Source organism: Pelodiscus sinensis, chromosome 3 (assembly GCF_052426305.1).
Source record: "Pelodiscus sinensis isolate ZL-2025 chromosome 3, ASM5242630v1, whole genome shotgun sequence".
NCBI classification, from domain to species: domain Eukaryota; kingdom Metazoa; phylum Chordata; order Testudines; family Trionychidae; genus Pelodiscus; species Pelodiscus sinensis.
In genome coordinates, this window is record NC_143054.1 from 6,859,085 (window position 1) to 6,872,118 (window position 13,034).

At 49.0% G+C, this 13,034-nt stretch overlaps 1 protein-coding gene across 4 annotated transcripts in view; it reads right to left on the bottom strand.

Annotated features, from left to right (window-relative positions):
- Positions 1–13,034, bottom strand: part of EXTL3 (exostosin like glycosyltransferase 3) — a 221,695-nt gene that overhangs the window by 108,546 nt on the left and 100,115 nt on the right. For all 4 annotated transcript variants that reach the window (XM_075923258.2, XM_075923261.2, XM_075923259.2 and 1 more), the window contains one exon: positions 6,137–6,292. The gene's annotated coding sequence lies outside the window, so the exon portion shown is untranslated. The remainder of the gene's footprint in view (positions 1–6,136; positions 6,293–13,034) is intronic.

The following is a 13,034-nucleotide window of genomic DNA, read 5'->3' on the forward strand; positions in this document are numbered from 1 at the left end:
AGAGCTTTCTTAGTATAGATACCATCTATATTTCAGAAGCACCAAGAGGTCCCTGTGTGAGGTTCCCCTTTATACTAGATGCTGTACAAAAGGCGAGCCTGCAACAAACAGCTAACAAAATCACAAGACGACACAGCACGTGGGTACTGCACGTGATGAAGGGGTGAGCAGCAAGAGGAAGACAAGGGAGAGACTAAGAAGAGTCTTGTCTGTTGGCTACTGGAGAAGTTCTGTGTGGAGGAAACAGGTATCCTGCCTCTCCTGCAGGACAGGAGCATCTTTTCCAAGAACTCCCTGCTTTAAAACAGAATTCAGCATGCAGGACGGGGCATCAAACAGGTTGTACTGTAAGGCTAGAGATCCTGCATGCATCAGAGACACGTTAGAAGTTGCCATACATGTTCCTATGTGATGGTGCGATGGGGGAAGGGGTCATATATGGATCCACCGAGGGAGTTTATGATCCCACCTTCTACTTTGGACTGTATCTGCTTATTACTAGAGCTCTGCGCGGATACCGAATTTGTGTCCACATCCATAGCTACAAAAATGAACCATGGATATCTGCATCAACACACGCAGATGTGGATACCCACTGAGATAAAATGGTAATCTACAAAATTGCAGGGTTCTAGATACAAAATTTGTATCTGCATCCATAGCCACTAAAATGAGCCGATATGCAGATACCTGCGGATGTGCAGGGCTTCACTTATTAGCTCTTATGAAGAGCACTTGAGCAAACAGGAGACAAGGGATGTAAGCGACTAGTCGACTATCCGATTATCAAATAAGCTTTTGGTTGTCAACTAGATCCTCGACTAGTTGCTTCTCGCCCCCCTCCTCCATGCCCGCTGCCTCTGATAGAGGCCAAATTCCCCACAGCACCATCTCCACGGTGGGGAAGAGGAATAGCGAGGAACAGACGCAAGCTGGGGATCAGCTGATTCCTGGCTCACGCCCAGTCCTGGATACTGCGACTCTGCTTTATAAATGTATTAAGAGCCTGTTAATACATTTACAAATCAGAAGTGCAGCGGGGGGGAGGTGAGGGGATGACGGATGACTAAGCAGGCTCTTAATACATTTAAAAGGCAGAGCCGCAGCAGGGTTAACTCCGCCCACTGCGGTTCCCCCGCTTATCGACTAATCAATGGAAAATCCATCTACTAGTCACTTAGTTAATTAACCTATATTTAACATCCCTACAGCAGACACAGCAGATTTAGGGCAAACGAGCTTTCCATTGACCAATGGCACAAGCTTCAACCCTTGCAGGTCTCAGAAGGGGCCAAAGTCCGACCATTCACAAGAGTCAAGCTTGTTTGTTCAATGTATATGCACAAATCTAATCTGTGCTATTGTCCAAGAGCCACAGTGCGTATCCCCCAGAAGTGCTCAGCATGCTACAGGCAAGCTGAATGCAGTGGCGTGAAGCACTAGCTGCTGGTCTAAGTTGATAGCTAGCTGATAACACCCTGCTCTTCATTAGGATTTCCTGCTTTTCAAGCTGTCTAAAAACAGTTACATTTTTCAATTTGTTTCAAGAAAGTGCTGCTTGCCAATTTATTCACAGCAGAAACAGTAGGAAGAAGGGAGCCAAAGCTAGAAACTCAAAGGCAACAAAGTAAAATGCACACGCCCTGATTTCATTTCTTTTCCCCTCCATCCTCAGCATCCCTCCAGAACCTCTGTGCCACGTTTTAGGTCCACGTCTCTCAAGACACAGCCCTATCTTATTACAGTTGCAAAAGAAGTGCTTTCAGACCATAAGGTGAGAAGCGCTAAGTGAGATATAAAGGAGGAAATGCTACACGTCATTCTCCTGAAATCTGCCTTCACTGCTCCTCATTCCGTACCCTGCTCTTTCCTTTTTCTCCCACAGCTCCAGGGAGGAGGACAGCTGCTTGAATTTCTCCCACCCATGGAAGATGGCAAATGCTGCTTGTTGTCAAGTAGATCACTGTCCCATAAGGCCCCAGTATCTGGAGCTGCAACCGCTGTTACAGAAATCCCACATCTTTGAAGCATACATGTAAATCCAAGGCACTGTACAAGTAACATTCATTCCTCTCCAAGGCCCAGCACAAACAGTTTAATAGCACAGGCAGCCTGAAAGGACAGGACATTAACAGGCAGACAGACATGAGGTCGAAGTCGTGGGGAAACTGAGCCAGAGAGCAGTCAAGTGCCCGAGGCCGCAGAGGAGAGAGTAAAATGCAGGAGAGCCTTGTTCACAGTGCTGTGCTCTCACATGACCTTTGTTAGACGGAGTCAATCGGCGCTGCTGGGACAAAATATTGGCTGAAGCTGGAAACTCCCAAGGCTACAAGCAGAATCCATTCCATGCAGTTGCGAAATCATTTGCTTTTCAATGGAGTCCACCCAGGAGCACAGCGGAGACAAAGCTTGTTCCAGAGGCCTGTGCTTCAGCACAAAACTAACACTTGCTTCCCTCCCCACCAGGGATGTCAATGTGTAGTCGACCCTACGATTAACCGATAGGCCTAGGCTTATTGGTTAATCTTGTTGACAACACACGCTCCCTTGCTGCCTCTCTATTAGAGGCAGCACAGCAGCGAGGGGAAGGGGAAAAAGGGGAGGGGAGGGGAGCAGGGACTGGTGCTGGGGGGAGCTGGCTTAAAAGCAGTTCCCCCCAGCACCAGTTCCACAGTGCCACCTGCCCCACACAAACTGCTGCCTCTATCTGCGAAGCAGCTCCACCTCTCATGGAGCAGCCTCTATCCACAGGAGGTCCGAGCACACCACGGATAGGGAAGGCGGAGCAATCTCTATCCGCGGGGAGCTCGGACCCCCCTCCCCCATGGACAGGGGCCGTTGCTACCCCATTCTGCTACCTCTGTATCAGATACAGAGGCAGCAGTGCAGGGTGACAGGGGACTCCCCGGGAGTGGGGCCAAGAGCGCACTGGCTGCCAGCCCTACCCCCGAGGATGACAGAATAGTCGAGTAACCAATAAGAATACATGAGGTTACTCGACTATTCAGTTACCCGCTATCTAACACCCCTACTCCCTGCCTGGCTGCCCAGAGGGACAAGAGCCCTCTGACGGATTCCTCAGCGAGAAGGGGATCTTTACTGCAGAGAGAACAAAGGGAAACCAAACCAAAGATGCCCTCCGATGCCCAACAGTGAAAGAGCAGAAAGCCACTGCCTGGCTAGCCTGCCAAAGACGCCCTGTTTAATAAAGATTCCTTTGTGCTCAGGCAAGGAACTACAAATCCTTCCGTCACCGCGGCGGCAGGAGGCACCGCCACGGCCTCTCATAGCTCTGCCATTGGAGCCCTACCGTTCTGCAGGGGAACAGATGCCTGCCCGACAACACTCTGTGGGGGTGGAGCAGGGTGAGGGAAGACGTGCAGTATCGGCTTCCTTGCTCTTCTAGCCTCTTGGGACTACCACCCCCATAGGGACTCCTCAGAACATCTTCCTAAGGCAGAGCTCTTGACTAGTTTGAAATGCCACCAGCCAAAGAGCCTCTCTGGGAAGATTATTCCAGAACCCAACACATCTCAGTGTAAGGATGTATTCAGAGAGGAAATCCATACACTGGCTGCAGCTACTTGACAATCTGTGGCCATAGCAACATTACTATAATCAACGCTGCATGAAACAAAAGCTGCTCATATCACATTGCTCCCCGCCCCCTCTGCATTGCCTGCAATGCTAGCCCTGAATGCCCATTTACCCACTTCTTCCTCAGATGCCTCCGTGCTTCCTTCCACATACACATGGGAAGCAGTGCTTTGATTAATCCACAGTAATGCTTTTGCCTCCTTCAGCCCCTCTCCTACGACCCACCTCAGTTGCAGTGCTCCCAGGAAGTCAGCCACATGATGATGGAAAGGCTGAGACACATTCTAGGATTATCTTGATGGGGGAAGATCGATGCTACCACGATCGATCTTCTGGAGTTCCATTTAGTGGATCTAGTAAAGACCTATTAAATCAAACTCAGAGGGCGCTCCTGTTGGTGGCTAGTACTCCTGCTCCTGTGAGGAGTAATGAAAGCCAATGGGAGTGTTTGCACCCATCGGACTCCCGCAGTGGGGAAACACAAATTAAGGTGTGTCGACTCCAGCTATGTAATTAACATAGCTGGAGTTACAAGAAGTAGTCCTGTGGCACCTTATAGACTAACAGATAACCTTATAGCTGGAGTTGCGCATCTTAATTCGACCTTCCCCTTTAGCGTAGAGTTGGCCTAAATGAGCAACACTTCCCATGATCTGGACGATCAAACTATGCACATGCCTGGCCTGTGCTTTTCTTCCTTCTCCCTTCAGTTGTTTGTTATACTCACTTGCTTTGTCTTATCTTAAATTTGATTATAAGCTCTTTGGGCAAGGGCTGTCTCTTACGGTGTGTCTTTTCAGTGCCTACCATAATGGGGCCCTGTTCTCCACTGGAGCCTTTAGGCGCTAGCGTAATGAAAACAAAAATCAATTAAAATACTGCGTGATCAAGCTAGCAAGCTATTTGCCTGCACCCTGTTCCATCTGCCTCCATCACCCAAAGAGCATCTGGTGAGAGGAGCTGCACACTGAATTGAGGAAGATGCTCATGGTAATGCTGTCACTATTTTTAGCTTCCCAGGTCCGTAGTAGCATTTGGGCTTCCTGCTCCCAGAGAGAACATCTGGATTCTATCAAGTCATTCAAGCATTTTTCACACAACTCAGATTTTAATAAGGGCAACAGGAAAGGGCCCGGGGGATGGGCAGGAGGAGAGAAGACAGCTTCCTTTCTAAATTAGTAACAAAGGTCACAGGGCTGCAGTTTGTCCACATTTAGGGTGGCCCAGCAGAGGTGATGATGTTCCTGAAGTTACACTAGAGACAGAACACTCATACAGTGGTTTAAGCAAGGAACTAGGAGTCAGCTGATCTGAGTTCTATTCTAAGCTCTAGCATAGACTTGCCATGGAACCGTTCCTGAGACACTGGAAGCAGTTTTTATTCAACAGGACTGGGAAAGCTGGAGCTTGTCTCCCTTCACCCACAAGCAGAGAAGCTTTTCCTGAAATTCCCAGTCACTGCTTTCTAATAGACACCCATGTGGTGGATTTCCCGTCTCATGTGCCGTGATGCCTCACCCTCACCAAACCACAACACAACTAGAATAGAGGAAAAGGCAGAGTGTTTTTTTATAAGAGGCAGAAAACTGTAGACATGAGAACTAACCATATCTGCAGAAGGGTGAAGGGCATAGCTCAGGGAGAGCTGGTCCTCGAGGCTTGGGGCCCTCCCCCCCAGCATCGGGAAGCCTGTGCTGGCACTCCAGACCCACCCACTGCCCCACCCTGAGGCTGGAGCACATAATCTACTAGGCTGGGCCCCACTAGGGTCTGGTGTGTGAGGGGCATGTCTTTCTGCTTCTCAATCGGGGACCACATCAGTGAGGGTTGGGTGTTTTTGTTCTTTTGGGGTTTTTGTGTTGGTACTTACTTGTGTGCAGCCCTGACTGATTTTTCTCTGAGTCAGCAGCCCCCAACCCAAAAAAGATTTCCCCACCCCTGGCATAGCTGGAGCAATTAAAATTGCAGTCCTCTGCTAGAATTCTCCATCGGGGTCTCAAACCAGACCTCCTCAGGGAGCTGGCCTGATCTGTTCCGGGGAGGCCCCAACAGCAGTTCTGGAACAGCATGAGCTCTATACCCGCCTACCCGAATAAAGATCTTTCCGAGGAATAGAGGACGCTTCCGTAACTCTCAGACCCAGCAGAAACAAACTCAGCAAGACAGAAGAGCTGTAAGGGCTCCCTGGATACGTTTACCCCTTTCAAGGTCTTTTAATGTGTCCAGCGCCCAGGTATTTCAGTGCCTGGCAGCAGCCTGCTCTATTCCATTAGAGGTACCACGTCACAGACATCTGATAAGTGCCAAGGTTCCATTGGAAAAGGGGCTCTTTAGCAGGTACGCGAAGGAACAACGGAGATGTGTTTTGCCCCATGCACACTGGAAAACACCAGAATATAAGATGACAACTGTGTAATTTCTTCTGGACCAAGGCCATGGGACAGTTTGAGAAAGCACATTTCAGACTGACTAGGCAGTCGCATGCACGGATGCTACGATACAGAGTAATGCTCGAGTGAATCCACAGTAAATGCCTTACCTTAAAATCAGGTTTCTGCAACCTGAATCCAGCTTCCAGCCTGTCAGGTAGTGTGATCGCCAGTGAGAAAGTTTACTTCGGGCACTTTTCAGCCTCCTTCACAACTGCCTTTTGCTCAGATCTCAACACGCTCCCACTGACGACCAAGGGGGACAGCTAAAACACACAAAAAAGGCTTATTTAATTGCAGTGCATTTGTAGTCTCTAGACTCCTTGGAAACAAAGCATTTTAAACCAAAAAACTCCAGTCTCATGCACTATATTTGTGAGTGCCAACGTCTACTGGTGCACAAGAGCCACTGTCTCGGTATTCGATTAATATAGGACAGCTAACTCCATTTTCTTTAAAAGGAGAGTTCGGTAAACGCTCTGCCACTTCTCCCTTGACCACCTGCCTCCCGTGAACAAAACATTCCACCACCAAAAGGATCTCCCTGTTGATTTCAAGAGTCCCATATCCTGTGAGAAATGGCAGTGTCATGCAAGCAAGAAAATTCTCTCGGTTAAGAAACTGGTCATAGAATCTACCACAGAATCATAGAACTGGAAGGAGCCTCGAGAGGTCATCAAGTCCAGTCTCCTGCCCTCATGGCAGGACCAAGCACCGTCTAAATCCCTAATGTCCAACCAGTTCTGAAGCTGCTATAGCAAGCTAGCCACATTATTCTGAAAATGTAAATAATATAATGTAAAGCCAACTAGCCATAATCAACTGGCCAAACAGCCTCATGTGGCTAGCTCGTTGGACATCACAGATCTAAATCATCCCTGACAGATGTTTATCTAACTTGCTCTTAAATATCTCCAATGATGGAGATCCCACAACCTCTTTAAGCAATTTATTCCAGTGTTTAACCAAAATGCCAGGAAGTTTTTATTAATAGTCAACCTAAACCACCCTTATTACAATTTAAACCCATTGCTTCTTGTCCTATTATCGGAGCTCAAGGAGAACAATTTTTCCTCCCTCCTCCTTGTAACACTCTTTTAGGTACAGGAAGTCCCTGACTTACGCGGATCCGACTTATGTCGGATCAGCACTTACGAACGGGGCTTTCTCTCCCCGGAGGTCGAGGTGGCGGATTGCTACCTGCGAGCTCCGGGGCGAGAAAGCCCCGTTCGTAAGCTGCTCCGGTGCCCCTGGTCTGCTGGAGACCGTCTCCAGCAGACCAGGGGCACCGGGCAGGTTCCCGCGCTTCTGAGGCTTTGCCAGAGCAAAGCCTCAGAAGCGCGGGAACCCTCCGCTGCTGCCACTTCAGTCCCGGTGCCTGTGGTCTGCTGGGGACCGTCCCCAGCAGACCACAGGCACCGGGACTGAAGCTGCAGCCACGGCGGGGTCCCGCGCCTCTGAGACTTTGCCAGAGCAAAGTCTCAGAGGCGCGGGGCCCCGCTGCCGCTGCGGCTCTGCTCCCCGTGTCCCTGGTCTGCTGGGGGGGGGGCACAACTAGTGTGCCCCCCCCCCCAGCAGACCAGGCTTTTGTTTTGGACCCTGGGGCAGAGCAGCTGGGGCGCTGCCGATTGGTCCTGCAGCACCGCTCTGGGCACTACTGGACCAACCCGGCAGCACCCCAGCTGCTCTGCCCCAGGTCCTGATTCAGCCGCTGCTGGTCAGTTTCAGCAGTGGCTGAATCAGGACGCCTGGGGCAGAGCAGCTGGGGTGCTGCTGGGTTGGTCCAGTAGCACCGAGGAGCGGCGCTACTGGAGCAACCCAGCAGCACCCCAGCTGCTCTGCCCCAGGCGTCCCCAAGTCAGCTTCTGCTGAAACTGACCAGCGCTGACTACAGGAAGCCCGAGGCAGAGTTGCTCTGCCCTTGGCTTCCTGGAATCAGCTGCTGATCAGTTTCAGCAGCAGCTGACTTGGGGACGCCTGGGGTTCTTAAGTTGATTCTGTATGTAAGTCAGAACTGGCGGTCAGTTTCAGCAGCGGCTGAATCTGGACGCCAGTTCCGACTTACATACAGATTCAACTTAAGAACAAACCTACAGTCCCTATCTTGTACGCAACCCGGGGACTGCCTGTACTTGAAAGCTGCCATTGTGTCTCCTCTCAATCTTCTCTTTTCTAAACTACACCCTTATTACACTATCCAGTTCTTTCAGTCTCCCCTCATAGGTAATGTTTTCTAGACTTCTAACTATTTTTGTTGCTCTTTTCTGGGCCCTCTCCAATTTCTCTACATCTTTCTTTAAATGTGGTGCCCAGAACTGGACACAACACCCAATTTGAAGCCTAACCAGTGAAGAGCAGAGCAAAAGAATTACCTCTTACGTCTTTCTCACAACACTCCTCTTAATGCATCCCAGAATCACGTTTGCTTTTTTTGCAAGTGTCAAACTGCTGACTCATATTTAGCTTGTGGTCCCTATATTCCTTTCTGTAGTACTCCTTTTGAGACAGTCACTTCCAATTTTGTAAGTGTGAAATGGATTGTTCCTTCCTACGTGGAGTATTTTGCATTTGTCCTTATTAAACTTCATGCTATTTGCCTCAGACCTCTCTCAACTGTCAATTGAATCATAATGTAAATGAAGAGGAAATGATCTTGGACAGTGGTCTTTAAAAATTAAAAAGTGTCTTGTGTTAAAGAGCCTTTATTTCTATATTTTGCTTTCCATGTGGATCTGGCTTTGCCACGGGGTTGAATTTTGCTTAAAGACTGCAATCATTTATACAGATGTTTAAGTGATGATTAAATTAATTGGAGTGCACCAGGGAGAACGTATTGTTCTCTCCAAAACATTTTTATCTGAGCACTCTGCTAGGTGCATCCAGCTCTGTAAAAACAATGTACGTTAATCAGCCATAGTATAAGCCCTAACCAAGCACCTCAAAACAAATTCCAGTGCCAATTCTGGATCTCTCTGGAGAGATCCCTTTTAAGAGGTTGCAGACTTAAGACATAGAATGTTAAAAGCTGATTACAAACAAGTTAAAATGGACAAAGTACTAAACAGAGATCAACCAACGCCCCCTCATTTGTTCAGAGAAACAAAGCAGCAGAATTTTCCCTGCTCTGAAATCCTCTCATGGCCCTCACATTTATTTCTAAAAAAGAAAATAATCCTTTGATTTCAAAAGTACAGTTTGGAAATGGAGACATAAAATACTATTTGATCTGATTTCAACATTATTCTGATAATTGCACCAAAGTAGCCCATTTCTTTTGATGCTATACATGCTGATGAAGACTATTAGTTTATGTCTAGACTGATCCTCCAGATCTTTTGCACGGCAAACCATTTCTAGCCACTGGTCTCAGCTTGCTGCAGCGAGACCTACATTTTTACATTCTTTTGATCAAAACACTTTTAAAAAAAAAAAGCACATTAAGCAATGACTAAGGCCGAGGGGGAGGAGATGTGATAAGAGGATATAAATATTTGAACAGTAAACAGCAAGCGGAGAACCGAATATGGGGGAATGACAGGAATAACTGCATGAAACTTGGAAAGGGAACACCTAAACTGGCGTTATTAAAAAGTATGTCCAAAAAGTTAGAGCCACAGACTGTGGTATAGTCCTTCAAAGAAAGAAGATGAAGCCATATATTTTTAGGGGTGGCCAAAACTATAAATATAACAGAACAATCCAACTAAGATGGGGCAGTATAAATGCATGGTAAGAGTTACTCCTGACCTGGGTTAGCTTAGATTAGAACCTAAACCAATGGTCACCAAGCAGTAGATCTAGAACTACAGGTAGATCATGGAGCCTCTGACAAGCGATCGTGACTGGTTGACTATCAAATGCTGGCCCTACCCCCACAGCCATGCTTTTCCTGCCCTCTGTCTCTGAGCTCCTTCCCCCTTCCCCCCCCCCCCCGCCCACCTGTGGGGAGCCTCAGGCTTCCTGTGCAAGGTGGGGAAGGTGGAGGAGGGAGGCGCTGATGTCAGGGTGTCCTCGTCCCTGTACCCCACCTCCACAGAGCAAGGGGACATGACAGGGCTTAGGATGGAGGGAGCTTGCTGGCAGCTGCTCCTATGTTGAGCGCGCCCTGCATACTTAAAAGGGCGATGTGAATCTCTGTCAAGCTCACACATTGTGTGCGTGTGTCTGTCACGCTCATCTCCTGACGCAACACATTCTTGTGGTGGTGTGACTTCTTTCAAAGTGTGCTATTTCAGACTTTTGACTGGGTCTGTGCATTTCATACTTTTTATTCCTCTCTTATCCTTACATTTAAACCTTTTAGCAGTGAACATTACCTTGATATTGGTGCACAGAACAAAATGCATTCCCTCTAACGTTTTCCATCCATGAGCAGAACACGGGCCGAAAGTTTCCTGGGATCGGGATCGATTTCCTGGGAGCTCCTGCAGCCATATCAGAATATTGGCTGCTAACAGTCTGGCAGTGCAGCAGGGCTAAGGCAGAATCCCCAGTCCTGGCCCTGCACTGCTCCTGGAAGTGGCTGGCACATCCCTCTGGGAGGCAGGGCAGGAGGTCTCCACACACTGCTCCACTCCACACAGGCACCGCCCCTGTGCTCCCATTGGCCAGGGAAGGAGAAACATGGCCAATAGGAGGTGTCGGGACACTGCCAGCAGATGTGGATGCAGTGCACAAAATCACCTGCCCCTCCCCCGAAGAGCCACGGCTGGACATGCTGGCCGCTTTCGGGAGTGGCGCAGGGCAGGACGGGGTTGAGCCTGCCGTAGCCCCACTGCGCTACTGCTAAGGAGCTGCCAGAGGTAAGCGGCACACAGCCAGAGCCCACATCCTGAAATCCTGCCCCAGCCCTGAACACCTTCCTGAGCCCCCAACCACCTGCCCCAATCCCGAACCCTCTCCTGCATCCTAACCCCCTCCCTCCAACAACCTGAACCCCCTCTAACACCCACAGCCTCCCAGAGCCTGCATCCTGAACCCTCTCTAACACCCGCAGCCCCCCAGAGCCTGCACCCTGAACCGCCTCCTGGACCCCAACTGCCTCCCTACCAGAGCCTGCACCTCAACCCCCTGCCCCAGCCTGGTGAAAGCGAGTGAGGATGAGGAGAGAAGATGGAGCGAGCAGGGTGGGGCCTCTGAGAAGGGATTGGGGAGGAGGTGGGGTGGCAAGGATATTGGAGTCTGAGGTAGATCCCGGATTGCCCTTAAATTCAAAAAGTGAGCTTGTGCTTAAAAAGGTTGGAGACCCCGACCTAAACAGACAAGTCAAAAGATAAGAAAGTGAACAGAGGCACAGAGAGGGACATGGCCCAGGACTAGAACCTGGGTCTCCTGGATCCCAGCCCAGTAAACCACTCACAGAAACACGTCTTCACGTGACCTAGCTGTACAAGGTGCTCCCTGTTCAGAAGAGTCTAGAATCTCGGTTTGACCCAACATGAAAGGAGACCGCAGGCTTCGGAGGGAAGGGGAGAAGAGAGCTGCACGGCGAGGAAGCTGGCTCTTTTCAGGAGGGGCATGACATGTTATCGCCACTTTTAATGTTTCCTCTTATTTCAGAATCGCAAGGGGTCAACAGAGCCTTTCCCATAGCTAGTCTTTACATAAGAACATAAGAACGGCCGTACTGGGTCAGACCAAAGGTCCATCTAGCCCAGTATCCTGTCTACCGACAGTGGCCAGCACCAGGTGCCCCAGAGAGGGTGGACAGAAGACAGTGATCAAGTGATTTGTCTCCTGCCATCCCTCTCCAGCCTCTGACAAACAGAGGCCAAGGACACCATTTTATCCCCTGGCTAATAGCCTTTTATGGACCTAACCTCCATGAAATTATCTACCTTCTCTTTAAACTCTATTATAGTCTTAGCCTTCACAACCTCCTCTGGCAAGGAGTTCCACAGGTTGACTACACGCTGTGTGAAGAAGAACTTTCTTTTATTAGTTTTAAACCTGCTACCCATTAATTTCATTTGGTGTCCTCTAGTTCTTCTATTTAGGGAACTAATAAATAACTTTTCTTTATCGGCCCTCTCCATACCACTCATGATTTTATAGACCTCTATCATATCCCCCCTCAGTCTCCTCTTTTCTAAACTGAAAAGTCCCAGTTGCTTTAACCTCTCCTCATATGGGACCCATTCCAAACCCTTAATCATTTTAGTTGCCCTTTTCTGAACCCTTTCCAAGGCCAAAATATCTTTTTTGAGGTGAGGAGAACACATCTGTACACAGTATTCAAGATGTGGGCGTCCCATAGTTTTATACAGGGGCAGTAAGATATTCTGTGTCTTATTTTCTATCCCTTTCTTAATAATTCCTAGCATCCTATTTGCCTTTTTGACTGCCACTGCACACTGTGTGGAAGTTTTCAGAGAACTGTCCATGATAACTCCAAGATCTACAAGTGCGTCAACACGGCAATTAAAGAAACTCACCACTGCCTGTGGCAACGGACTGGGGCTCTCAGCACTTGGACTAAGGGGGGGGGTTAAATGTGGTGTAAATGTTCAGGCTTAGGCTGCACTCTGAGTTCTGGGGTCCTCCCAACTCACAGGGTCCTGGAGTCCAAGTTCCCGCTTGAGCCCAAACATCTACAGCTGAATTAAATAGCCCCTTAGCTGGAGCCCTGTGAGCCTGAGTCAGCTGCCATAGACTAGAGATAGGATTTGAACTACAGCACGGCTGCTGGACTGCTTGCGTCCCCTGCTGACCCCGTGCTCCACACAGCGCTTTCGCCTTTGAAGTGTAGCAACCGCCCTGAGGCTGTTGCTACACTTCAAAGGCGGAGGCGCCCTTATCGACTAATCGAATAGTTGATGCAAATTGCGTTGACTATTCGATTAGTCATTTAATCTCAATTTAACATCCCTAATTTGTATGCGTGTATTCATTTTGTGGAGCATGCTGGTCAGCCGGTGAAGAATGACTCCAGGGGCTCTACAGAGATATGTGACCATGCCATCTGATTCTGAGCTTGAATTCTGTCCTTTTCCACAGGCGGTGGGGGAA